This window comes from Canis aureus, chromosome 16 (genome assembly GCF_053574225.1).
Source record: "Canis aureus isolate CA01 chromosome 16, VMU_Caureus_v.1.0, whole genome shotgun sequence".
Taxonomy (NCBI): Eukaryota; Metazoa; Chordata; class Mammalia; order Carnivora; family Canidae; genus Canis; species Canis aureus.
The window spans coordinates 8,862,060-8,890,051 of NC_135626.1; the positions used below are offsets into that span (position 1 = coordinate 8,862,060).

Here is a 27,992-nt window from a genome sequence, read left to right on the forward strand (position 1 = left end):
CCCAACCCTCTGAGTTCTGGTAGAGACATCTTCTAATCAGATCTGTTCTATCATGAACCTAAAGGTTTCAAATATAAGAGGTCTGAACCAATGAATATTTATTTCAGATCTTTTTGGAGGAAAGAATACTAGAATGACCTGTCCCTTCTCCCTAAATAGGAAGCAAGATCAAACTTCATATTCCAATTTCCAGTTGGAGCAAGTCCTCAATACAAAATAATATGTTTAGATTTATTGGAGAATGACAGCTTTAGCTGTCACACTGCTGTTATTCCTGTATCAAATGCTGATTATCAGAGATGTTGTACTGTCAACAGAGAAAGAGAGAGTTAAGGAGATAGCTATGTAGTTGAAGAACAAAGCACAGACATACCCCCAAGGCAGCAAAGAAGAAATGTCACCTCCAGGAGTAAATTCCTCAAAAGCCAGATCTTTCTCCCAAGGGCACCAAAGTTGGAGGTGATCTGCCCATGTAACCTCTGCAGTGGGTCGTCTGCAGCATGCAGCATCGGGCCTTGCAGACAAGGGGGCTTATTGGTAAGTATCTGCCGAAGGAGTGAATGAATGCTGTCTTAGACTCTGTCCTCCTCCCCTGAACGTTCCAAGTCCCTGGGCTGAATGAAGAGAGCCTCAAGTAGGAGTAATGCTCCAGGGGAAACAAGGTCCAGAAGACTGCAGCTGATACTACAAAAAGAGCTATTATACCACAAAAGCTACTACTGACTGGACACTGAGCCGCCTACAGCCTGCTCCATCAGTCCCATCTAGAAAATCGGGGACAAATTAGGCACCAACCTACAAGGGGGAGGAGCAGGAAATAACTAAGTCACTCAAAGTTTTAAGAAGAAGGTGGAGGGAATGGGCCACCTCTCTGCCCCTGAAGAAGACAAGTACTGTGGGCACGCAGGCTAAGGCTTGAGAAGGGAAGCTAGGTAACATGCTTCTGTATCAAGCAGCAAGTGGGCTACAATGTCTACATTTTTCCCAGACCTCTATCAGAACAAGAATAAGCAGCTACACTACTCCAAATAAAAAAGTGGGAACATTGGGATACCTGGGTGGCTCAGTCTCTCTCTCAAATAAATAAAATCTTTAAAAAAGAAAAAGCGGGAACATTGAGAACACCCAGTTCCTTTGTTTAAAGCATTTAAAAATGATAAAATTAAGCCTAAATATGTATGCAGGGAGAAAGATAAGAAATGTCCAAACATCGTAATCCAGTATCCCCTTTTAAACGAATTTTAAGGGCATCATGTCATAATATAATCAATCAGCACACGTTTAGAAATAAACTTCATAGCTTAAAAAAGTTGATAATTTTTCCAAAACTGATTATGTACTTTGCCACTGAAATGTAAAGAAAGTAATTACCAAAGCAGAATTCATAAACAATTTAATAGAGCAATAAAATTTCAAACACCCAAATGCTCAGAGCAAGAAGATCACTGACATTAATCATAAGCCATCTTCCTGTCGCCAATTTCTATCTGGAAAAATTCTAAATCCTATTTGGATACTTGCTTCAATAGTTACCCTTCCCTCTTTCCTCCTTGTGAATCAAACCCTGACTATGACAGGTACCACCCTTGGAAGGTGACCCAGTTCCCACGTGGAGGGCAAATCCTGAGTAGTCTGACTCTAACCACAACGAGGGTAATGAGGGTAACCCTTGGCAATGACTAGGATGCCAATGGGCATGTGTGGAAATCAGCTGCAAGGCTCCCCTGGAAGGTTTCCTTTTCCGTAACAAGGGCACCAGAAGAGGCAGAACCACCTGTCTTTTACCTTGTCGTGACTGGATGGGCTGCAGCCATGCTGCCACATCTGAGGGAGGAGGCTGGCCTGACAAGGCCAACGTGTTCAGAATGGCAGTCTGGAAACATGATATCCACGACCTATTGAATTACATATTTCCCTGGATTCTAAGACACATTTTCCCCCACATTGAATCACCTCTGAAATCAAATCAGATGTCTTGTAATCAACAGTTCGTCAGTTTAACTGACAGATTTTTCTTAGTAAAATGAAAAACAAGGGTGCATCTAACTTGGAGACATCTAAGGTTTGACTAAATATGGCGTAACTTAAGTACGCCCCCCCAGAGCTACCCTACCTTGGAACTTGCTGTATAACAAACTGTCTTATTATAAATGGTCCTACTGTTGAAATTACACTGGGGTTTCTGATACCCCTGAAGAAAAGTACCTGGCTTAACTGACATCCAGATTCGGAGGTAACCTGGGGTCCCCTGTCATACTGAGCCCACATCCTGATTTCCATTCCTTATCACCTGTACTACTAGGCTGAGATCTTAATGACCCTGGGCACTTGGGACGTTTGATTATATCAAACTATGTAGGTAGGTTTTTATAGGGCAAAGTGCCGTTGGAGATTGCCGAGCTTAATTCTCTCAATGAATGAGAAAACTCAGGCCCTGAGAGAAGCAACCAGCCAGTAAGTGACAGAGCTCGGCAAAGAATCCGGGCATCCTGTGTGGTCTGGGCTATCCAGCACCACCCTTCCCCGGGGCTCCCCAGCCCATGTGCCCAGAAGTGTAGCACAGGAACGAAGAATGGGCTAATAGAGGATCATGCTCAACCAGGATCTTATAGCCTCCCCAATTTCAGCTCCCAGACATTATTTCTGCCGTGGGTGCTCTCCCACTGTCTCTGCTGTGTCCCAGTGGGCATTCTCCACTTGTCCTTTCACTAGTGGCTGCATCTGCGACTACTTCCTCAGTGCTGCTTTTCCAGATCTCTCCTCTATTTCTCATCAGTTCAGAAGGGCATCCACATTTTTTGAGACTGGTAAAGCCAAGAAGTGCCAGGGAGAGCTGTGTAATTCAGGTGTGAAAAGCTTGGGTGGGAGTGGGTGGTCCATGGCCTAAGTGACGCTGTCTGTGTACTCAGTTCTGAGTTTAACTCTTGTCTACTTTCACGCTGACCTTTAAGCCAATGTAAAACACCAGAAAAAGAAACTTAATTACTTTGCAGTCACTTATAAAACTTGTTTTGGTTACTTTTATTTTTTATCCTTTAAATATGTGATTTGGAGAAAGTCTGCTGAATACTTAAATAAGTTTTTATAATATCCTAGAGCCAGTATTTTTAACTCTTCCTTGAATCTTGCCGGCTAACCCCACAGCTTACTAATGCTTCCAACAGACAATGGGCAGAAACAAAGAGTGGTTTTGCTCCATGCTACAACACCAGGAACAAACTGACAGAGAAGAAAGAGGTGTAAAACCAATGGCTACAGAGGAGCACAGTTTGATAAGAGTCCCAAATTCTGATCTAGTTTCTGCTTCTAAATAAATAAGCTTTATAAAGTTTAAGCAAATATCTCTCTGGGTTTCAGTTGTCCAGTTTAAAAAAAAAATTGCTGTGGTCTAGAGCCACTTTTCTTTTTACATGATTCTTATCAATTTATTCATAAAAAATATAAAATAGCTAGAGCCATTCATTCTTTTAATCAACATTTACGACATCCTTTACTGTCATTAAGTGCTGAGGAGCAAAGATGAGCAAGATACAATCCTTACCCTGAAAGAATTCATTGCCTAGACAGACAAAAAGAAACATGAACACTTCACATTCAATGAGATAAGGAATGACACAGAAAAACACAAGGGCATAGAGAGGATACAGACGTCTTTGGGATCAACTGACTGCGAGGAATAGGAATCCAATAAAACCAAATGGAAGATAAAGGGGAAGTTCAATGGCAGGACACCCAAATGTCTCTCACAGACCCAAATAACAGGAAAGTTGCCAGGAGCTCCAAGGGACACAGCCTAGGAACTGAGGGTGCAGGGGTCTAGGCAGCATCTATCCATCTGTCTCTCTCAAGGCTAACTTTACCTGATTCTCTGCAGACTTGGTGGCCAAGAGCCATTCCACTCAACAGGGTCTGTGAGGGAGGACTGTGGGGTATGGAACAGACAGGTCCTCTAAGAAGGCAGAGTTGAGGGTAGAGGTAACAACTGGTAGTGGCAATGACTGTCTTCTCAGGAGAGAGACGTTCTCTAAGGACCAGAGTGATAATATAGAGAGGAGTTAAAAAGAAATGTTAGAACTCTGCTAGTCCAACTTCTCATGTTAGAAGTGAAGTAACTAAGGTAAACTAAAGTCAGGTGGGCCCGAGGTCACTTGGCCAAACTGAGAAAGCCCAGGAAGGACCCCACCTCTTGTCTCTCCCTCTGTCCCGGAATCTAACCGCACTTGAGCTCTAAAATGCTTTCATGCTACAGACTCAATTATCCTCTCCATTATCCTGATCAGTTGATGATAAGTTATGGTCTTAAAATCAAAGGCCAAGAAAAAAAAGAGGAAAATTAGAACAGACACTGGGCAGTGGGTACATTAGGTTATTTTGTTACTAAGATGACTGATGGGGCTATTTCCAGGTCTCTGAGGAACAGTCCTGCAACCAAATGGGAACAGATGCTATCACCGACCCAATCATCCAGTACTGTTAGGTTTGCCAATGACTTGAAACCAATCATGATGGGTGGGTGGGGCGCCTGGGTGGATCAGTTGGTTAAGCTTCTGCCTTTGGACCTGATAGTGATCTGGGTCCTGAGATAGAGACCTGCATCAGACTCCCTGCTCAGCAAGGTGTATGCTTCTCCCTCTCCCTCTGCAAAACCATCCCCCCCACCCCCACCACACTCAAGTGCTTACTCTGTTTCAAATAAGTAAATACCTTAAAAACACACACACACACACACACACACACAAACAAGCAAAACCAACAACCCCAAAACTCAATCCTTCTGGAAAAAACAAGGCCATATAGGAAAGTGAGCAAAGAAATATCTTCAAAGTCCCCTTTCTCCTTTGACACAGTAAACTTCTGACCAATTTGCTTCATCACTTGCTTTTTAAAAACATATAAACTATTTACAGTGATTATGGAAGTAACTATCCAAAGACACACAACCAAATAATAAATGAGCACAGCAATAAACTGAGCAGGTTCTGTGTCGAAGGTACAATGCTATTATCTAATCAGAAAAGACTGGAAAACAGATCATTATGCTTTAAGAACACTGTAATTATAAGAGGCCTTTCCCATATCTGTTCTCCCAAACCCTGATCACAACCGTTATTTCAAGATTGGACTTGCAGGAGCCCCATTTAAACAGGAAAAGCACTAATTGGGACTCTAGTAGCAGCTGTACTACTTTGATGTCAGTTACTAGGCTGAATTTGAGCAGAATTCTTGACGACCTTGCCAGGCCTGGGAGTCAGGAAGGTTAACCCTTAGACCACTCGTTATTTTAGTCATGGTTTCTAGGACTTTAGTCAAAGCTGCTTCTGCTGGAACACTCCACATGTGACACGTCCTCTGATGGGGGTCTCTGCTCTGTGACTACCACAGAGTAGTCAAGTGGTAACTGCAAAAGGCAAATAAGGAACTGTCAGCTCTAGAACCCAAGACAGTCTGGTCAAAGCCTGTTTGCTGGGAATAGTACTACACTGTGAAAATTAGAAAAATTTGGCTTCTAGTGGCCATTTTGTCACTATGGCTGTAGTCTTAGGCAATCTATCTGGGCCTTATTTTTCCCCGTCTGTAAAAGTAACGTTGGTCTAGATGGTTGTTAAGGAGTATTCCAATTCCTTGAAAACCAACATTAGGGCAACCTGATTTATCCAAACCAGTCCCCAACCCCACAGGCCCTCTGAGTGGTGTGGACCAATGTGCTTTGCTGGCTGGCTCCTGAAGAAGGCTTCCCTCCCTTTGAAAGCTGTGTACTGATCTCTCTTGGGAAGGTTCTGGAACCCAGTTCGAATCAGCTCTCCAATAGCCTGGGGATGCTCTGGGTCCATGCAAAAGACCATCTAAGCCATCTCAACACTGAGTGCTTCTAACCAAAAAAAATTTAAACACCTTAATTTTAAAATAATTAGAAAAAAAAGTGAATTGATTATTATAGAAGGATGCTATAGAACCAACTCTATTTTGAAAACTGGTAAATAAAGGGACAAAATCAAGCATTTAATCAGCCTGTCCTATCAGGTAATCCAATAGTTGATAAGGGGGAGTTTCTCTTTATAGAAGCAATAGATGAACAGAGAATGAGAGCATTAATACATTACCACTCTGTACCCTAATTAATCTAGACACTGAGCATAAACAACTGCTAATATCATCAGAAAGAGGGACACAGAGACATTCTGGTAATGAAGACATTACCATCAATGAAACAACCTTGTCAAAACATCAAGCAAAGCCAACAGGACTCTGACCAACCTTCTAGGGCCAGCTAGTAATTTAGAGCACCTAAAGAGGACAGAGAAACTTGTCCAGCAAAACCACAGGGATGCAATCAGCAGAACCCAAGCCATGAAGAACTCTAAAGCAAACAACCTGGTCTCTTCAAAGTAGGAACAAAACTGGTTGAGACACACTATTGCTCTTCAAAACAACTACAGACCTGGATGAATCACCTCAAAGGGATCTTTCATTCAGTTTTACCTTTACATATATAAAAACTTACAGCAAAGAAAATTTCATTGCTGTTTTGAATATGGCTAGGTCATCTCTACTTCTCCCATAACACTTGCCCTTTGTTTAATACCATAAAACCCTAAAAATTATGCCAAAAAAGAGACCTTGGTACACAGAAATGAGTTATGATCCTAAACTTCACATACATAGGCAGATCTAGCTACCAGTATCTGGAGACAATCTGGTGTACAAGTTTGAATAGGCAAGTGATGCATCACAATTACGGCTGTTCACTTGTATCTCTTGCCTTTTCCTGTTTCCTGTTTCCCTCCATCCCAGGCCTTGGACCTCAGGAGATCCCCTGGGTATTGTCTGGCTCTGGGGAGGCAGAGAGCTGGAGGCCGCAGACACCAATCTAGGTCAAATGTGGAACCTAGCACCTTCCTTTTTGCCTCATCATTTTAAAGAACATCAAGCCAAGACAGATAAGATGCAATCTCTTGTTTTATAGAGATTCAGAAATTTAGCCTCTAACAGTTTGTCTTTCTTTCTGTATTAGAATATGATTTATATGAGCAAATAATCGGTTTGTCCAACTAAGTTACATTACTTGTGTGCTACTTAATATTTTTTAAAATCCCTGAATTTTATTACTGAAAGAATATCACTTAGGGAATCCTGGGTTTAGTTTTAGTGCTATTTACTATTCCTCTTGCACAGTGCCTGGCACCTAACAGGTGCTCAATGAAATATCTGCTGAATGAAGAAATGAATGGAGCTCTCAATTTAACCTAACTCCTCATTTTGGAGATAGATCATGTGACACCCCCATGGAAATATCTCTGCTCAGTAGTGGAGCCATTTACACTGGAATATTTCTTATCTTAGAATAGGGTTGTTTCCACTAGACAATGCTACCTCCTTATAGAGGAGCACCAGGCACCAGGAAGAAAGATGGATAGATAGATATTTAATAAAATCCGCTCACCCACAGGATTCTATAGGGTCTCTTTTTTTCCTCAAAACCTTAATAAGCTACTTGGTCTGCCCAAAGTGACATTTCCACTTTTCATTTAAAATAATAAAAGTATATGAAGCTCCAATTCAGAATCTCAGCTCAAACCGTAAACTGCCTCTTTAAATGTTTATTGGTCTGCAAACTAACAAAAGTACAAATATATCACCAACAAGAAAATTGCTGTTTCTTCGGGGGATGGAGACCTATACATGCATACAGACGTGTATATCTATAAGCTCACAATGCACAAATGGCCTTTAAAAAGGGGGGTGGGTGGAGGGGAGAGAAGAGGAGAGCGAGCCGCCATTCACAGCACCAGCAGCTCTCAGCACTAAACTGCTTTAGAAAGGAACCAGCCACCTAGTTCATTAAGTATCAAATGCCAGACCAGGCAAAAATTTCTTTGCATTCATGGCACACCTGATTTTGACCCCAAACCATGACTACTGTAATCAGCAGAAGGCTGCAACGATTAAGAGATTCCAGCATTCAGGCAATTCGAAAACAGACTGGCAGGCACCAGCTCATGGCCATAGTCAGCTATTTCATGTGTCTGCACTTTGTCTTTCCATAAAACAAATGGGACCTTAGGGCAAAAAGGTAAGGGATACAAAATAATATATTATTCTTCTCTTATCAGGAAGAATCTGACAGTAGACAGGTAGGCTTCCCAATTAGTTCCTAAAAAAATCAGTGTACAATATTCAATCATCTTGTGAATTCTGCTCTTCTTGGAAGCCATCTCTTTAAAATGGGTTTTGACTGTTTTGTGGAAAAACTGTATAAAAACATTAGCCTGCCTAGTCCCATTTAAGAAAAAAAAAAAAAAAGGACAAGAAATGTCGAGCTTTTTAACTACTTCACTGCTACAGCATCTTTAGTTCAATGAGTTCTGACACCTCTCAAAGCAGACAGCAGTCAGCAAAGACACAATTTAATTTCTTGTTAGTGGAGAGATTGTTCAATGGAGCAGATTAGGAACTAAAATCCTGGAGAAGAGTTTCAGTCACCCAAAATTTTTGACAGAATTTTTACATTTTAAAAGCAAGGATTAAATTGCAGATTTGTCACCAGAAATCAACACAGCTTTCTTTATCAAGAGCTAAATCTGGATAGGGGTATGATTTCTTGAAGCAGCAGGGCTCCTAACTGCAACAAAGTACACCAATGACATTGTTACTAAATATATAAATATAATTTCAGAGATGCTGGCAGGGACTCACATTTTGCAACTCTATGAAACTTAATTTCACACCTTGTATAAACATTTGTTCATTCACAGCGATTGTTGCAAGTTTTAAGGAAACCACTATTTGTTTTGGATCAAATACAATAAATTACATGCTTCTGATTTTTGCACAGGATGATGGCTAAGGATGTTTTCCCTCAAAACTGACATATGACATACATAAACCCCCTGGGGTCTGGACTCCTGTGCTGAAATGTAACTAAAATGTCATCTCTGGTAATGAAGAAGTCAAATATACACAAGAAAAGGTACAGATGATCCAAAATTCCTGTCTCCCTCAGCTTGTTTATTTTAAACTGTGGCCATTTGTGAGAAACAGTTCTAACCAATGCAAGCTACAGAGATCTTCCTTCATCAGCTATTCCAAGAAGAAGGAATTAACTAGTTCAGAGGGGGCTCACAGACTTTACAACCACCTGGCTGGCTGAAGCTGGTCTGCACCCACAAGAGCAGGAAGGCAATTCCTCACACTGATACCATCACAGAACAATGCTGCAAAGTGGGGAAGGAGGGCTCTGGTCAGCCATGCAGGCCCAGAATCATTTTCCTACCACCTAATGTAGCAAGAGAGCCTCAGGGAGAGGGGCACGTTGCTAGGTAAGGAATTCCCATGCTTTCTAACAAAAAGGGGCCTCAGATTTCCATCCAAATTTGACCACTGGTTTGTTCTCTTCCCACTTTATTAGCAACAGGGAAGGTGAGAAAGGGGATTCCAATCAGGAGAAAAAACATCTGGGGAAGGAGCTTTCCAACACTAGGGCCAATTCCTCCATCCCACATATATTCGTGTGTATCAGCAGCAATATCAATGGGGGCTGCAGACCCATTCATTAGGCACCTCTTATGTCCTTCCATGCAGTCACCCCTCCACTGATGGCCCCCAATGGAACACTTCCTGGTATTTATGCTCTTGTGCAGTGTCGCCCACCCCCCACCCAGTCTAGGATGATCTTGTGACTTGCTTCAGCTAATAAAATGCGGCTGTGCTTTCACTGAACTCACCCTGAGTCTCCTCTTAATGCCTCAAGAATGGTACACCTAAGAAGGAAGATTTTAAGACATGGACGCAAAACTAAAAGAGTAAGAGCTAAGCCGCCAAGCAAACTTTCTCATTTCCCAGTCATTCTGCAAACTTTCCCCTCACTAAATAGGTACTGCTAATTGCCTGGGAAGACTGTCCTTTTATTTCAGCAGTAGTTCTTATTTCAAAGGCTGCCTGGAATACTTTACAAAATTGGCTTTGACTTTTGTGTGAGACAAATACATGAAGTTTATTACTACATTAAACCTAGACTTGCCTTCCAGTCATTAACAATGAATATTTTTAGCATCTAAAAATGTGCATCTCAGACAGATATGTAAATATTTAGCACCATCCTTTGAGACTGCTAAGCTTTCATTTTCGATCACGCAGAGGTATGCAAGTGTTTTCATTAATAGTCTAATTATATCATATATTTTCATTCCACAAAATATTTTGCTTCTATATTTGAAATAATTGAATTCATTTGTGCTAATAAATGTTCTAAATGGACAATTTAATAATTGAAATGAGCACACATTGTACCCCTCAATACAATTTATAAAACAAGAATGAATGTTTCTATTATACCAAGGGAAAACTGCCCATGATCAGTGGTTTGGCTCAAGGTCATGTATCAGCTTAAATTCCTCGTGTTGCACCAACAGATTCAACTATATCTGATCAGGGCCAGTTTTTGACCTCTAGTGTCAAGGAAAAGTCCAGGCATGCTTACTTGGTGTTCAAGGCCCCAGCCTATCTTTACAACCTTAGAGCAATGCTCCCTCTTCTTTCGTGTTCCTCTCCCTGGAACACAGCTCCCCCAGAGACCTCCATGGCTAATCTCTGCCCTATCACATTTGCTCGAAAGTCCCCATCCCAAGCAAGCTAAATCTCCCCTCATCATTCTTTTTAAAATGGTAACCCACCTCCCCTAGCTCTTCCTATCCTGCTCCACTCCCCGCCCACCCAAGCACCCATCACCTTATCTAAACCCATCACCTCTAATGTTCTCTAGGTTTCTCATTTGTTATGCTTGTCTTCCTTCCCAACGCTCACTGGCCAGAACGTAAGCATCACAAGGGTGGGAGGCTTTGTTTCGTTCACTGAAATATTCTGAGCACCAAGAACAGTGATATCCACTGTTAAATTAAGAATGATTCATCTGCCAAGCACTGTCATAGGCACTGGGGTTAGAGCAGGGAATGAGACAATCAGGGTCTCTCCTTCTTGCACAGAGATTTTGGCCAAATAATCAAAACAACAACAACAACAACAAACTAAGGTAACACACCAATAAAGAGTGAAGAGCACTACAAAGATAGTAAGAAGGGGGTAAGACAGAATGTGGCTAGAGAACTCCTTTAGATTGGTTGGTCAGGGAAGGGCTCCTGGGGGAGGGGATATTCCAGCTACAAACTAGAATAAGGAGATATCCGACCCCTGCACATGCTTGATTTTCTGTCTCCCTGATCTGTTGAAGGTTCCTAGGAGGAGTCCCAGTCTCCACCTACTGCTCTGTTTCTCCAGACACTTCCTGTCCTTCCCAGGGTCAGCCATTTACACCATGTGCCTCAAACTCAACTTCTCTAGTATTTATTGCAAACCTAGTTTTTTCTTGGTAAGAAACGCAGGATGTTTTTGTTCAATATCCCTTGAATGCAGTACATGGTAGACTTTTGTTTTCTGGGACAATGAATCTTTTTATTTTAACAGGTATTTATTCCATTGGTGTTCAATGAAAATACAGTATGTAGTCTAAATCTGGTCATCTTATTTTAGGTTTTCAGCTATCACTGCATTGTGTTAGCATTGCGCATCCTGTTATATGGATTGTCTTTCTTATTGCCTTGGGGGGATTGTGCTGCGGCTTTTTTTTTTTTTTAAGTCCTTCTAGGGGTTTTCTTTCTAATTTTACATCATTCACCTAAAACTCTATTTCTCAGTTTAGACATATCTCCGGCTCCCAAATAAGATAAGAGAATTTGCCTACCCAAACTCAATTCTATTTGCTCTGCAAATATTGTTGTACTCCCATGATTTTTAACATTTATCCTCTGATACAGTATTATTTCCAGCAATTATCTAGCTTTGACTTTATATTTAAAATGATTAATGGCTCTGCCAATTATTCGCCATAATGTAAACTGGTATATTTTCTGTGCCTAGAACACAGCTTGGTACATAACAGCTATGTGTGCTGAATGAATGAATGGATCCCTTGACTCCCTGGATTGTCGCTGAGTAGATTTTTAAAGAAGGCTCATGGGCCTTGCCTTGAAATCATGCTCCATCCCCCACCCCCTTTTATTAAGGACTGCTGTCTTTCTGTATAATCAAAGCTGGCTGTATAGAAAAGTCTTGGGTCAAACTTTCCATCCAGATTTCATAGCATTGTTCTACTGTCCCCTGGCAATGAATGAGTGCTGTGGGAAAATGATTCCTAGAACCTTCTGTGATACATTCCCTGGCCATCAGTTTCCAAAGAAGTTACATTCCTTCCTTCGATTAGTGCATCTTTTGCTGAATCTAACTTCTTTAATTTTTCCCCCATTAGGTGTATGAGTAGAGGCCTGGCACAGAAACCAAAATTTCAGAAAGTTTGGGAACAAGGAATAAAGGCATGGAGATAAGAATGAGCAGAAAGTTGTGGGAATGAGGAACAGTCAGAAGTCTGACAATGATGCAATGCATCTGGAAACTTGCTGGCAGAACAATTTACTTACTTAGTGAGTAAGGGGAGCAGGTGCGAAGGTGGCCAGGTGGGAGCTTGCACTCACTCCACAAGCTGTGTTAAGCTCAGAGAAATGTCATGCCAAACAGGTTCTGTCTTAAAGAAATCACTACTTCTCCAAATATCACACCTGACAATGCATGAGATCAAAATGTTTTCCTGATATTAAATCAGTCTTTTAGGTATTTCAAAAGCATTCTTATTTTCTTACAAATTTACTAATTTTCTATCTCCTCTTGCTTTCTTTTTACATTATCTCAACTGCCAGGAGGACAATATTTTGACATAATAGCAAGCAATTAAAATGCTATGGGCAGTCCTGAAGAATTACAAGTGAAATTGGTCCTCTCTTTACTGCAACAAGTTGCAGAAAACCTCATTAATCTAGATTCTACTGAGGCAGTGGTGAAAGCAGTCTACTAGGAACCAGGATACAGGGGATTAAGTCGGGGGCTGACATCCTGGCTGTCAGTCAGTGGCTGTCCTGCCCTCGGAGTTCCCAGTTACACAAGGAGAGGACACAGCCCAAGCTCCTGTGCAGCGAAAAGGTGCTGTGAAAGGTCAGTTTGTGTCTAAAGACATAGACTGAAATGGCTGACTTCTAGGTTTACAATTTTATTAAAAAAAACAATCTAAGGAAAGTTACTTTTGTAAATAAAATAGTCACAAAGTAAAATGAGATTATGATGCCAAAGGGGTCAAATTATAAGCTCTTTTCCCTTTTTTTTTTTAAAGATTGTATTTATTTATACGTAGAGACAGAAAGAGAGAGACAGACAGACAGACAGAGACAGAGACACAGGCAGAGGGAGAAGCAGGCTCCATGCAGGGAGCCTGATGTGGGACTCGATCCCGGGTCTCCAGGATCACACCCCGGGCTGCAGGCAGCACTAAATCGCTGTGCCACTGGGGCTGTCCACTTTTTCCCTTTTTCAAAATTTTCTCTAGCATGCTGATTGCTCACATTTTTTAATTTTAAAAAATGACAGAGTAAGTAATGAGAAAATATTCTTTGTTAGCCATTTAGATATGCTTGTTTACACAGGAACAGTTATTAATGCAGCAAATGGTACAGTCCATTAAAGAAGCCATCAATTTAGCAAGCCTAGTTTTGAAAGGAGATGTGCAGAAGTGTGGGGCAATGGAGTGGTGCTGGGTTTCTTTATATTCATCCCCTTACTTACTTACTTACTTACTTTTTAACAACTACAAAGCATAAATACCACTATCCCTATTTTGTGGGTGAAGAAGCCAAAGCCTATGGCAATTATATAAGTAATTATATAGTTACTGGAGAAAATTAGAAATGAACACACATTTATAACACTTTGAAAATACCTTATTATTCAGCCTTCACTAATTCAGACAGAGCCTTCCCTTAGCAACACCATGAAGTGAGGAAGCTTCTCTGGTTCTGATATTTTGCCTGGGACTTCCATCTCAGACAGCAAGAGCCCAAGATTTCCCTTGATCTTTCATCCTCTAAAACTGTATCTTAAGAGGTCTCGGCAATAGGTCTGTGGCTGCCAGCCACTGTCTGATATTACCCCTTTGTAGGTATGTATTATTTTTTTAAATGTGGTAAAATACATATAACATAAAATTTACCACCTTAACCATTTTCAAATGTACAGTTCGATGGCATTAAATCATTCACACTGTCATGCCATGAGCTATATTATTAACTTTTTACTATGAAAATGTTTGAACAAATCCAAAAGTAGAGAGAACTGTCTCATAAACTCCATCAGCCATACTCTGCCATCTAGTTTTCTTTACCCACTCCCCACATAAACATACTTTTTCAAAAATTAAAACAGAGTAACACAAATTCATGGGGGCATCTGAGTAGCTCAGTTGAGTGTCTACTCTTGATTTTGGCCAAGGCATGATCTCAGGATCCACAGACTGAGCCCCATGTCAGGCTCCATGCTGAGTGTGGAGCCTGCTTGGGATTCTCTCTCCATCTCCACCTCCCTCCCCCTCTGCTCCCTCCTCACCCCTCCCACCACCTGCTCTCTCTCTCTCTCTCAAAAAAGAATAACACAAATTCATTATCAATTCATCTATAATGCACTTCAGTATGATATAGCTGTATCTTAACACCCGCTCTTACTAAGCAATATCTTCACCTGTAAAGTAACTGAACCAGCAGTGCCTCGCTCTGTCATTGACTCCCTACTCTTTGAATCTAACTTGAGTCAGGGCCTTCCCATGCTCCTACTTACACACAAACTGTGCAGCAGGCTTTGCTACTCCTGCAGGACCAGCCCTGCCTCTGATCTTCCTCACTGCCTTGTCCTAGCCCACCCAACATTTCCTCCCCACACCTTCTCTGTTTAAGAAAGGCTCTGCTTGGGCAGCCCTGGTGGCGCAGTGGTTTAGTGCCACCTGCAACCCAGGGCGTGATCCTGGAGATCCTGGATCGAGTCCCACGTCGGGCTCTCTGTATGATGCCTGCTTCTTTCTCTGCCTCTCTCTCTCTCTGTCTCTATGAATAAATAAATAAAATCTTTAAAAAGAAAGAAAAAGAAAGGCTCTGCTTCCTTCAGAGTCCAGATCCAATATTGTCTGCAAAGGGTCAGGGTCCTTAACAGTGTTCTCCCTTCCCATGGTGGAGCCCCGGGATACCTTGTAGATAAATACCTACAGCTCATCTCCAACCACTCTGGTTCTCCAAAGAATCAACACCTCTGGAACCTTCCTGCTCTGCTGGCCATCTTCTGTTTTGTCCAGGAGCCTCCACCTGGATTCCCTCTTTCAGACCAACCCTGAGGTTCTTGACCTGGGGTCCTGAAACCGTATCCCCTATTTTATGGTCATAAGACTATTATCTCCATGAGGCCAGGGATCTTGTCTGTTTAGGCATCCCAGATCTCTAGTACATGGAATAGTATCTAGTACACTGATTCCACAAATGTTGACTAAAGCATCCTACACATTTCCCAAAAACAAGGAGGGTCCGTGATTCCAAAAAAAGTTAAGAACCATGGACTTAGTCCTTCTGGATTCACTCTTTGCTCATATGGCCTCCCTGGCCATTGATTTCAGTGTCACTCTAACAGTGTGGTCCCTGGGTTCACCTTGAACTCCATGCTCTGCAGTTCTGCCCCAGGGCCCTCAGTTCTGATCTGATCTAGGATTTCCACTAGAGTAGGAGATCTGGCCACATCATAATTTCCAGGGGACTTTGGCTCACAAGAGTCTCATGAAGGACAGACTATACAAATCATCGGGAACTGATCTTCTCTGATCTGCCTCTGAAAAGAATTTCAACCTCCAAGTGGACTATAAGCTCCTCATAGTCAAGGGCACAGAACGCTGCACTAATCAGACGCGGGGTGGGAAATCCATAAACATTTGTGGTCAGTTCATTAATCAATGTCATTGGCATTACAGGGGCAGGGAACAATGAGACATTTGGAGGTGTGCTAAAGAGCAGAGCAAAGAAGCCCTGTCTCTTAAACCATAACCCAGAGGCACTAAAAGAAGAGCCTGCTTTCTCTTCCAAGACAAATTCTGACAGTTTTTCGTAACTGCTACTTGTACCCAAATATCTTTAAGGCAGCCATACAAAACAACAGATGCTTGCTATGTTCAAGTACAGCTGCATTTCAAAAATTGCAGGTGCCATCAGGGACCTAAGTCTGCACCTGTTGAGAGAGAAATACCCTCAAATACCACCATTCAGAACTTACCTTTTTGGGAGCTTTTTTTGTTTTTAAAGATAGCATGGAGCCTCATCAGCATGGAGCCCAACAGGGGCTTGAACTCATGATCCTGAAATCAAGACCTGAGCTGAGATCAAAAGTCAGATGCTTAACCAGCTAAGCCACCAAGGCACCCCCAGTTTACATTTAAAGCAGAACTGCTATTTCCACATTCTCTAATCCAGCCAGGAACCCATTAGAAAACAAGTTTAAAAATCCTAATTTTGTTAGTTACTGCAGAAATCCAAAGCAGCCTATTTTCTAACTCACTATTAAAAGCAATAAAAACACTTTTGATACTTATCCCTGCCCACATTTCTCAAAGATTTGAATCAAATTCAGGAAGGGTAAGGAGCAAATGTGAGCCCTATAACTAACTGATTCATCCTCTCACAGAAAGCCAGGGTATTCACAATCTAACTTCCTGTTTTAAGGTACCACACTTAACATATATAAATTAATAATTTTCAAATTAAAATACAATAAAATACACAACACAAAATACATAAAATGGAATTTAATTTTTCTTGAAGGTTCAGGAAGGAACTCATAGATCTTTTCAGTGTCTTGGATTCATTAATTATTACTAACCAAGACATTTACCAAAAATGCCTGTTAGGAGTGCTTTTAGAAGTTCATTTGGTGACCTTTGTTACGACATTTTATTATTGTTCATTGCCCAAATCCCATGACGTTATCTGGAAAGAAAACAATGTCCTTCCATGCATAGTGTGTGTGTGTGTATGTGTGTGTGTGCACGCGCGCGCACATATACTCAGAAAATATACATGCAAAGGGAGACATAATTTTGCCTGAGTTTAAAACTAATAAAAAAAAGAAAAGCCTCATTCCTGTTCCCACCACCATTAACAGAAATCTCTGCACCTCACAGGACACAGACATGGAAGATGGTGGCATGCAAATAGGGACAAAAATCTGTAACATTCTAATCTATCAATACTGCAACTCTTTGGTGCCCACTCTTAAAAGGAACACATATTCACACAAAGAATAATTCCTGCAGAGCCCGCCTCCACCACAGAGCCCCTCACTGCCCCTCCTTGGAAGCCCAGCAGAACTCACTGCCCACAATATTCATTTTATGAGTCATGCTACTATTACTATAAATAACAATAATCATAATAAATGAGCAGCCAGTGCTTACCAAGTGGCCACCATATGGTGGATACTGCACTCCTGCCCCATGATTATCCCTCTTTTACCAATGAGAAAATGAGGGGTGACGGAAGTTAAGTAACAGCCGTGAGGCACACAGAGAGTTAATGGGAAATCCTGGGTTCAGACCCAGTCGACTCTATAACTTGCTTTTTTAATCTACTTCCTTGTTTATTTTCATACATGCTATGTTCTAAATCCCCAGCTTGACTGTGAATTTCTAAGAACAAGGGCTCTCTGTGTTCCTCACATAAGTTTGCTGATAATAAACAACACAGTAGTTTAACATCAGTTGGTATTCATTTAAAAAAAAAAAAAAGCAAAGCTTCTTTTTTGCAAACCCTTATCATGTCAGGGGGAAAAAAGAGGGAGGGCCTGGGGAAGAGGTAGGAATTAAGACTAGTATTCTGGATCTTAGCCACAATAATAGTCTCATAGAAGAGGAAGGTGACCTTCTCTCAGACAAGGAGACCACCTCTCAGATCCCCTTGAGGAGGAAGGCCTGGTTGCCCAGCTGTGGAGTGTGTAGTCCCTCCAGCTGTCAGCTCATTCAGTGTCAGTATCGGCTCAGAGAGCCACTTCTCTGTATTGACACTAATTCCCACAAACCTGAAGCTTCATCATATCTCGCCCCCGACCCCCACTGTTGAGCATAGGGCACTCAGGGAGTCCTGGCCAAGGTCTGGCTTAATAGTGATTCCATCCACTGGCTCTACAGACCCATCTTGTGGCATATTACTGAGATCGATATACTTGGCAGTTGGCATGATCACTATATTAGGTTCTTGGTCTGTGGAGTATGACCTACCAGAGTGGGGAAGGCCAAGAAGTCTGATACTACCCTGGCCTGTCCCACTCCTATACCCCAGCCAAGACAGTAAATCAAAAACAATACTGCATCTCAGAGCACTGGCAGAGGCCAAGTGCCATCATGAAGGATCCAAAAGATGCAGAAGCAGGGGTCTCCATCATATCTGCTTATTTACCAGTCTGACCCCTACAGAAACCAGATAGATTCTGGAGGAAGACTGTAGAGCATAGGGAGCTCGATCACAGAGGCAGCCCTGATCCTGGACACTGTGTCAAATCTGCCATCTTTTCTGAAGTAAAATAATACAGCCTCTGGTCAAACAAAGCCACTGACTGAGTGAAATGCATTTGTTTCTATTCCAATCAAAAAAGAAGATCAGAAACAGTTCATGTTCCATGGAACACAGAATACATTTATAGTTCTGCCTTAAAACAAACTTTTGCCCTCCTGGATGTCTAGACATCCCTCAGATCATCCCAGTGATTCATGACATCAATGACATAATGTTGATTAGGTCGGATGTGCAAGAGGCACCCAAGTCATCAGAGGCCTTGGTAAAACACATGTTATGTCTTCCACATCCATCAAATGTTTAGAGATCCAGGGGCCAGACACATGCCAGGACTTCTCATTATTGAGAGACAGATTTCTCACAAGCCCACACATCTGCTGGGCTGAGAATGTGAAGCCCCGACCACTCTTTATCTGGAATGTCTCTCAAGGCTGTGTTTGCAGTGAGCAGCCTTGAGGGATGAGGTAATAACTCCGTAAATAAAGAATAGGCTTGCTTACAGGCCGCTATAATGCAGTGGGTTCCCCAGGCTCAGAGTTCCCTCCTATGATGTAACCCACTCATCCATCAAGCTCCCCATCCCCCGCCACATCAATCCTATGGGAATAAGGTTTAAAGAGCCAAAAGGATCCTACTGACACTCTGCTCCTTTTGCTAGGACTTCAGCCAGCATCCATGTCACTGTGATCACGTAACATTTTAGCTTACAAGGGGGGAGAGAGGAGTAAAAGTCTTAGGCCTTTCACAGTTTTTAATACCTATCCAAAGTAAAACATGGATTGTTGCATTTTGCACCTCTTATCACAAGGAAAGAAGCCCAATGCACGGTGGGCCTCTCTTGGTGTTGTCCTAAGGTTGAGCCGGCCCAGTAACCATCAACTTTAAGATGGAAGCAGCACATGTAGGGGCTGAGCACAAGCAGAACCAGGGGCTTAGGACCCCAGAGCAGCCACCAGGTGGGCCCAGCATTTCTCCCAAAGCCCGTATCTACAGTTGTCTAGGAGACCCCATACAATTAACAAAAGGAAGAGGGAGAAGTCCATGCTCACTCTATAGATAAGCCACTGTGTTATGTGGGTACAAGGCAACAATGCCTGGCAGCTATACTGCAGACTCACTTGGGATGGTCAGGAAAGACAGCGTGTGGGGCAGGGCAACAAGGTCTCAACCTTGTATGGAGAAATAAGTGACAAAGTTTAGATGATATACAGACTCACAGGCAGTGGTGAGTGGTCAGAATGTTGAGGGTCTAGAAGAAAAGACTGGAAGGAAGCCTCTCACAGGGAATGTCCACTCCAGAGATCTCCTGGGTAGACAAGGCTTTGTCAGGCCTGTGTCACAGCTGACAGCCCCCCACTCAAGCATGCTTCTTCTGCCTTTCTCTCACAGGTGTTGATCCTTACTAAATAAACTGCATCCCCAATTCCATCTCAGCATCTGCTTCTGGAAGCCTTGGCCTGGGACAGGGGTGAATATGAGGCACGACTCTGTCCTGTATGGCTCAGATGCTGTGGCTTCTGGAGTCTCAATGCCCATCCACCTAGTGCCATTACTTCCCAGTTGGGAGATGGCACAAGTTCTGAGCCTCAGTGTCATCAAGGAGAGTACCAGAACCTCTCAGAAGACAAATGAAAATCTAAATAAGTGCCTTTCGTACTTTCCTTGTTAACCAGTCCTATGGTGGTTCCTCCCTCACTGTAGATTCAGTTTGGTTGGTGATCTCTCATCTTATTCCTTTGAACTCTGAGTCTATAAATCTGGTCTCATTTGTAGAACAGAAATAGCTGTTCCTACTGGCTGATAGAGTATTGCTTTTCTGCCAAAAAGCAGTGCTAACAGGGCAGAGCTCCAGGGCCACAAGGAACGCTGAAGCAGAAAGCTGGAATTCTTAGCACACAAATGCCGAAACCATCCTCTTCCACCTGCAAAGAACCAGAGTCAACGGGCCGTGTGGCTTCTGCCTGCTTTGCAAACAAGACTCAATAAGAAATCAGTGAAGTATCCCACTCGGGGAAATCTCAGAATAGCAAAACAGGGATGGCGATTCTATGGTTCCAACCAGAAACACTACCTATCAAAAAGACACAATTTTTTAATATCCTGGTTGTTTCTCTCCCCCCCCCCTTTTCCTTCCCTATCACTCCCACTCACCTAAGAGTGGGACACAGTGATAGAGTATTAGCCAGAGCATTACAGTCAAGAGGTTCTGGTCCTGACTCTGCTACTAATAAATCTCTGTGACTTCTTTGTGAAAAAGATTTCCCTACCTGAAGTGGAGTTTCCTTCACACTGAAATGAAGGCAGAGAAGTAGCTGTCTCCTGGCTCTTCTAGATCTGAGTTTTCATGACACTCTAGGCATGTCCCTCAACAGTATCAGAGGTTCCTCGGTAGGGAGGACAGCACCACATACTGTCTAAATGTCTGGTGAATAAATTGCATTGAACTACTTGGTGTTAGGAGATCTTTAAATGATAAGTACCCTTTGTTAAAAATAAAGTACCAAAAAATGGGGAGAGGGGAAGTTATTCATAACAACCTAGTCTAGTTCCCTATCTGACGTGTAAAGTCACATTTGGTGCATGCCATGCTATGGGAGTGGGGGGTACATTCTAATGAACAAAAAAAGATGGGATTTCTGGTGAAGATAAGGAAAAGGAATTTGGAGGCTTTATTTACTTATTTCAATTATTTTATGTTTCCCATATTTTATTTTATGTTTTTTATTTTATGTTTTGGTGGTGCACAAATCCACCAAAAAACCCAAAAAACAAGAAACAAAAAAACTCCATGTATTTTGTTATATGCCAGATAGGAAAAGAACATCTTTCTAGAGCTACTGTGCTTGGGATTTATGTTGGCTTAATCAAAGGACAAAAACAAAGGGAAACTTTACTTGAGACTGCAAGGATACTGTCTCTGGGGCGCTGAGATATAAGTGCAGGAGCAGGTGAGTGGGGTGGGAGTTGCAGAGGGGACCAGCCACTGAATTTGTAGTTAAGGGTCCTTAAGCTTCTCCACTGCAGACATGAAGCCCCAGCAAGTCTAACTCTTTGTGTGGGAAGAGGCAACTACACAAAGAGAAAGCCCCTGGAGCCAAGAGCTTTTTGGAAGAGCTCCGAGCCATCTATGTAGAAATATCTCTGCCTGAGCCCCAGATACAGCAGAGTAAGAGAAGCAGAGGGGCATGAGAAGCTTCAGCTCAGGAATGCACAGCAGAGGCCATCTGTGGGCAGGGAACACAGGGGAATCCCAAAAGGCTGTCCTATTCTATTTTTATGTGTCCACCATGATTAGAGACTAGAAACTAAACAAGTTTGATCTGAGACTCAGGCCTGGTAGAGTCTCTCATGGTTACCAAAGAGTTAAAAACAAGGTTTCTAGAGACAAAGATGAGAGGGGTAAGGGAGGACACCTGCCTTAGGAGGAGAGGCAGGGAACATGCCTGGGTCTGTGGCCCACTTTCATAGCAGTTTTCCAGTCTTCCAATCACATCACAGCACACATGGAAGATGGCATCAATAAGACCCCATGGGGATAAGCAGCTGCCTGGACCCCAGCAAGTCTCCTTGGGAACAGCAGGGAGTGGCATCTCTTCACCTCTCTGGGAGGTAGGTTCCAGAAGAGTAAGTGGGCAGAAGAGTGAGGATGCAGGGGTGGTCTTACTTGGTAGCTCCCACTTCTGTCTTCACAGCTTCTTGCCTCTGCCCCTTCCTGTTGACTCTTTTTTGGGGATACCAGGTAGTGGGCCTGTTGTAGACTGTTCTAATAGGAGACACCAGCATTGTATTTAAGTCCATTTATGGGGAATTTCACTTTTCCAAGTCCACATCCTCCAGGGAGCCTTTCCTAGTTCCCTAGGGTCAATTTTATGTCCTTCTTTTTGGGTCTGAATGGCCTCTTGTCTCTCCAGGACAAGGAAGGTTGAGACTCACCCCTGACTATCCAGTAGCTAGCATTATTGTCATGGATTTATCTGCTGAATTTTAAAAAGTACTAAAAAGCAGAGCAGACTGCAAATAAATACCAATTAAAGATAAAGAGTAGCAAGAGTCTAGACTCTGGTGGCCTACCAGAAAAATCAGGACAAACTAAATTAAAAGCCTGTTCCCATAAAAAAAAAAAAAAAAAAAAGCCTGTTCCCAGCACCAACCAACTCTAGACTCATAGCTGGTATAGGAAAGAAGATGAACAAGGTGGAGAAACACCATGAAACATTCAAGTAAAATCTAGAAGGTCTGGACTCCAAGGTGTTCCAGTCCTTAACTATGATTTCCTCTGAATTCCCCACAGCAACTGGTGGAATGATGAGCACACAGGAGATATTTCCAGATACTCACCAATCAATCAATATGTAAAAATTTATCTATGATAGGATCTACATTAAGATCTTTTCAAAGCCACCAAAGTATCTTTCTCAAAAGTATCTTCTCATGTAACAGACCTCACCCTTTTCTCTGCACTTCACTGAAGAAGATATACAGATGGTAAATAAGCATGTAAAAAGATGCTCAACATCATTAGTCATTACAGAAATGTATGTTAAAACCACAATGTGATACTACACACCTATTAGAATATCTAACATTAAAAATCTGAGCACTCCAAGTGTTGTTGAGGATGTGGAACAACTAGAACTACAACCATTTTGAAAAACAATTTGGCAATTTCTTAAGGTGTTAAACATACACCTACCACATGGCCTAGATATTGTATTCCTAAGTGCTTAGGAATGAAAGCATATGTCCATGCAAAGATTTGTACATGAATATTTATTTGCAATAGTAAAAAACTAAAAACAACCCAAATACCCAGCAACAGATGATTGGATAAACAAAGTGTGGTCATATCCATTCAATGGACTGTAATACAGCAGTAAAAAGAAATGATCTACTGATACATGGAATACAGATAAATCTCAAAATAATTATGCTGAGTAAAAAAGTAGCATTAAAAGAAGTATATACTGTATGATTCCATTTATATAAACTTCTAGAAAATGCAAGCTAATCTATAGTTGACAAAAGCAGCCCAGTAGTTAGTTACCTGGGGATGGAGCTGTGGAATGAGCAGGAATCATAGAAGGGCATAAAGAAATTTTGCGGGGGGATCCCTGGGTGGCACAGCGGTTTGGCGCCTGCCTTTGGCCCAGGCCGTGATCCTGGAGTCCCGGGATCGAGTCCCACATCGGGCTCCCTGCATGGAGCCTGCTTCTCCCTCTGCGTGTGCCTCTGCCTCTCTCTCTCCTCTCTGTGTATTCTCATGAATAAATAAATAAAATCTTTAAAAAAAAAAAAAAAAGAAATGTTGGGGGTGAAGAAAATGTTCATTATCTTGATAATGGTAAGTAGGGCAATGATTTCACAGGTATACACATATGTCAAGTTCTATATGCTTTAAACACGTGCAACAAAGCTGTTAGAAAATGTAACACAAGAAGACTACACATCAGATTTGCAACGAACTGAAATGTACGGTTCTGATTTACATAAATAAATTGAAAAATGTCTTCAACGACAATGCAACATGCTTAGAGATACTAATTTAATGAGAGGGACCAAACCACGATATAAAATTAAAAATCTACCCAAAGAGGAAAAGTAAAATTATCTCCAGTCTGTCTTTTCTGTGGACCAAAGGGTCACGGGCTTAAACTGGTCAGGGACACACTGGCAGCACTGGTTGCATCTAGGAGCTGATGAGGAAGCAACCAAGTTAGGCTCCACCATCTTCTGAGTTTTAAATTCTAGCAGGTTCCCATCTGTGGCATTAAGCCATAAGCAATATGCTCTGCCAAGTCTCCCCACAACAGTCACTCCCCTTGTCCTAGAGGTGTTCTGATGATGGTTCTCATAGTACCCATCATTGGGTACATGACATAGTACAAAGATACCCCCCATCCCTGGAATGTCCCTTACACCCCTCCTGAAGCAGTGGTTCTGAATCTCAGATGCAAATAGGAATCCTCCTGGGAGCTGTTTAAATGTATCAATGATGGGGCCTTGCACTGCAAAGAGTTCCCCAATTGATTGTAATGTGCAGCCCAGGCTAGGAATCACTCACTGCTTGAAAGGTCCCCTCATCTCTGGAGAAGGGTGGAGTCCCCACATGTGGCTGGCTGGTCCTTCTGCTTGGGAATCCATCTAGTCTACTACAGGCATACCTCGTTTGACTGCACTTGACTGTACTTTTTCTAAATTGAAAGTTAGTGGCAACCCTGCATTAAGCAAGCTTATCAGCGCCATTTTTCCAGCAGCATTTACTCCACGTCTCTATATCACATTTTGTTAGCTCTTGCAATACTTCAAGCTTTTTCATTAACATTATATTCATTACGGCAATCTGTGATCAGTGATTACAACTCACGAAAGCTCAGATAATAGGTAGCATTCTTTAGCAATAAAGTATTTTTAAATTAAGGTATGTGCACTGTTCTTAGGTAATAATGCTAGCACACACTTAATGGAACTACAGTATAGTGTAAACATAATTTTTATATGAACTGGAAAACCAGAATTTTCATTTGATTCACTTTATTACAATATTCTTATATTGTAGTGGTCTAGAACCAAACCTGCAGTATCCCGGAGGTATGCCTATACCACCCGGCTAGCAGAATGTCCCCAGAGTGAGAACCGACCTTGATGGCTCATCCTAAGGACTAGCGGGCTTGAGCTCAGAGCTTAATCTAGGTTGAGAAGCTGCTTCCAAACAGAAAGATGACACACTACACAAACTTGGGGAGATGATACACCTAGCATCTCAGGAAGCTAGAAGAAAGTATAATCTGAGCTAAAAACAGTTTTTTTTTTCCACATTTTCTTATTAAAAATTCCTGAATGAGGACTATCAGAGGGACTAGTGTCACCAGATCAAAGTCCACCCTGCCCTAAGAGCCTCAAGCTAAGAGACAAAGCCATTTCCTACTCAAGCCTGTTCTCAGCTTACTGAGGTCACTGTACTTGTTAGAGCTCATAAAACAGATTTCAGCATAGGTGAACAGAGAATCTGGCTCACGGCTTCTTGATCACTTATAACCCTAAATAAAGACTTTCTGGACCAAAATCTATGGGCTACTAATAGCCTACATGGCAGAGAGAGACAACGAAAAAGAGACCACCAAAATGACTTTCTATTAAGAAAGAACAGAAAGACTTAAAACACACACACGCACACACACACACACACACACAAAGAAAAACAGTTTCAGTTCCCAAAAGCACATTAGATGGGAGTGACATAGTACGAAATATTACCAATCCTGAGACTCTGGCTCTTTGTTAGGCAAAAATGGATTTTAAAAATCCAAAGAGGGAAAAAAAAGATCCAGCTTATATGTGATGAGCTGTACTACACAACCACCCATTTCTTCTCTTCCTTCACCAGTAATGGTCAGAGTGATGTCATAACCACACTAGACAGCTGTCTTCCTGGAAAAAAATCACCTTGGAAAGGAGAAATGCAATTAGCGGATACAACGAAATATAATTTTCAAACTGATGCTGTAGGCTGCCACATTTGACTGGGTGCTTAATGGCCAAGTTCTTTATTATAGTTTTCTATTTTATACAATTTCTCTTTGATTCAGTATCTGTGGAAGACACTGAGACTTAAATTCTAGTTTATGTCACACTAGGTCTGAGATAAACACAGACAGAGGAGCTGAGAGTGAGGCCAGGACTAGAACCAGGCAGTAAGGGGCTGAAGTGCCACCAAGACAGACAGGGAGGATGGGGTGGAAGGGCTCCTCCCTGGCTCCTCCCCAACCGACCTCCACCCGGATTCCCTCCTCAATCCCGGGCAGATTCTATCCACTCTTGAGACTTCTCCTACCACCCCTAAGGAACAGATTACCAAAACTATTTCTCCAACAACAATGCAAGTTGCAGATGTATATTTTAAAATCATTCATTGTGAAAATGTTCGAATACATATAAAAGTAGATAAAACAGTATAATGAACTCATCAACAGTATTATATTCTCTTCCCCCAGTTTCAAAGATTGGTAGCTAGTTTTATCATGTTCTCCTCACCCCCATCCCCATTCCCTTTCTGAGAAAGGGGGGAATGGAGACACAAGTCCCTCATATCATTTCACTCAAGACCTATGAGTTCCTCCAACTTAACATGCTTCAAACAGAACTCACTTTGTTTCTCCTGTTTATGGACAGCATGACTTCTGCACTTTCAGAGTTGTAGCCTGATCAAATGAACACCCAGCCCATAGAAAGTGTTTGGTCAATGCTTATAATATAAAAAGTATAAACATACACACTCACACAAACGCACGTGCACTTGTACATACACATGTACGTACATACAGACACAGGAGGGGACCAGACAGCATAAAGCAAAGGCCCAGACGGAGGGTCTAGCTAATAAGACAGGATCCAGGACTTCCTACTGGCTTCCTGCCATAGGCCAACACTTCTGAGTATGGGAACCCTCTGGCTAAACCAAGACAGCAAAGTAGTTCTGTCCATCAAAAGGATGACAATCCTGACATGGTACAGATTTCAGTGCATGGCTATTAGTAGAACTAAATATGGTTCTCTCAAGGGGAGAGAAGGATCTTTTACAACATATATGCTAATGAAGCACAGCGACAGGGAGCATTTAAAACAAAATGTCCCTATATTTATTCTCCATAGACAGATTTTTACATTAATATTTATGAGGGATTCCTCGTTTATTTCTCCCAGAGATTTTTCTCCTGCCCGAAGAGAGGGGATAAAAGATAAGTAACATGAACCAATTATCTTTTAAACAGCTACAAAAGACTACCATATTTATCTGCATTCTGCTACTTGATTAATCTTCCTAATATACCACCTTCCACACACCGGCCCCTGCTCATGAGCCCCCAGGTCCCTCCACTCCCTGCGGACACATGCTGCAAGGCCTCTGCCTGGCTTTCAGATCCTGCTTGCTGCCCGAGCCTCCGGAGCCAATCTTATCCATCCTCACTCAGCAGGGCCAGATCAGCACCTCCAAATCCTCCCCCCACTCCCCGCCAAGATATTTCTGTCGGTCCAAATGGCACCTGGTTCCCAGCCTTTTAAATACCCAAGCTTTACACTTCCAATTTACTAAGTACCATGAGCAGTAAACATCTTGTAGAAAGATGCTCTCAGCCTTATCAGCCAGCAGTGGGGGTGGGGGGTGGGGTAGCCCTGAGGAGCACTAGCTTGTAGGACTGGTTTGTTCAGCCCTCAGTGCCTGAGACAAGCCCAAGCAGGAAAGGGGAGGGAGCCCTGGCTCCCAAGGAGTTTCCAGTCTAACCAAAACACATGGCAGACAATGAGTGGCAAATGCCATGGAAGAGCCACAAAGTCAAATGTCACAGCAGTTCTGAGCTGAAGGTTTCTTCCTACCCAGTCACTGGATCCCATTTTTCTGTCCCCCGTCAGTGACATACTGACAGACACACTTCCCTTCTCTACCTGCCAACAGCAGGAGCCCATAAGCACACGTGAGAAAGGACACTGCAAGGACTATTTCTGAGGGTGTCTCCTCTGAGCCCCTAAATG

General features: G+C 42.3%; 1 protein-coding gene across 6 annotated transcripts in view; it reads right to left on the reverse strand.

The window, feature by feature from the left end:
- Window positions 1-27,992, reverse strand: part of MED27 (mediator complex subunit 27) — a 200,003-nt gene that overhangs the window by 97,113 nt on the left and 74,898 nt on the right. The gene's annotated exons all lie outside the window — the stretch shown is intronic.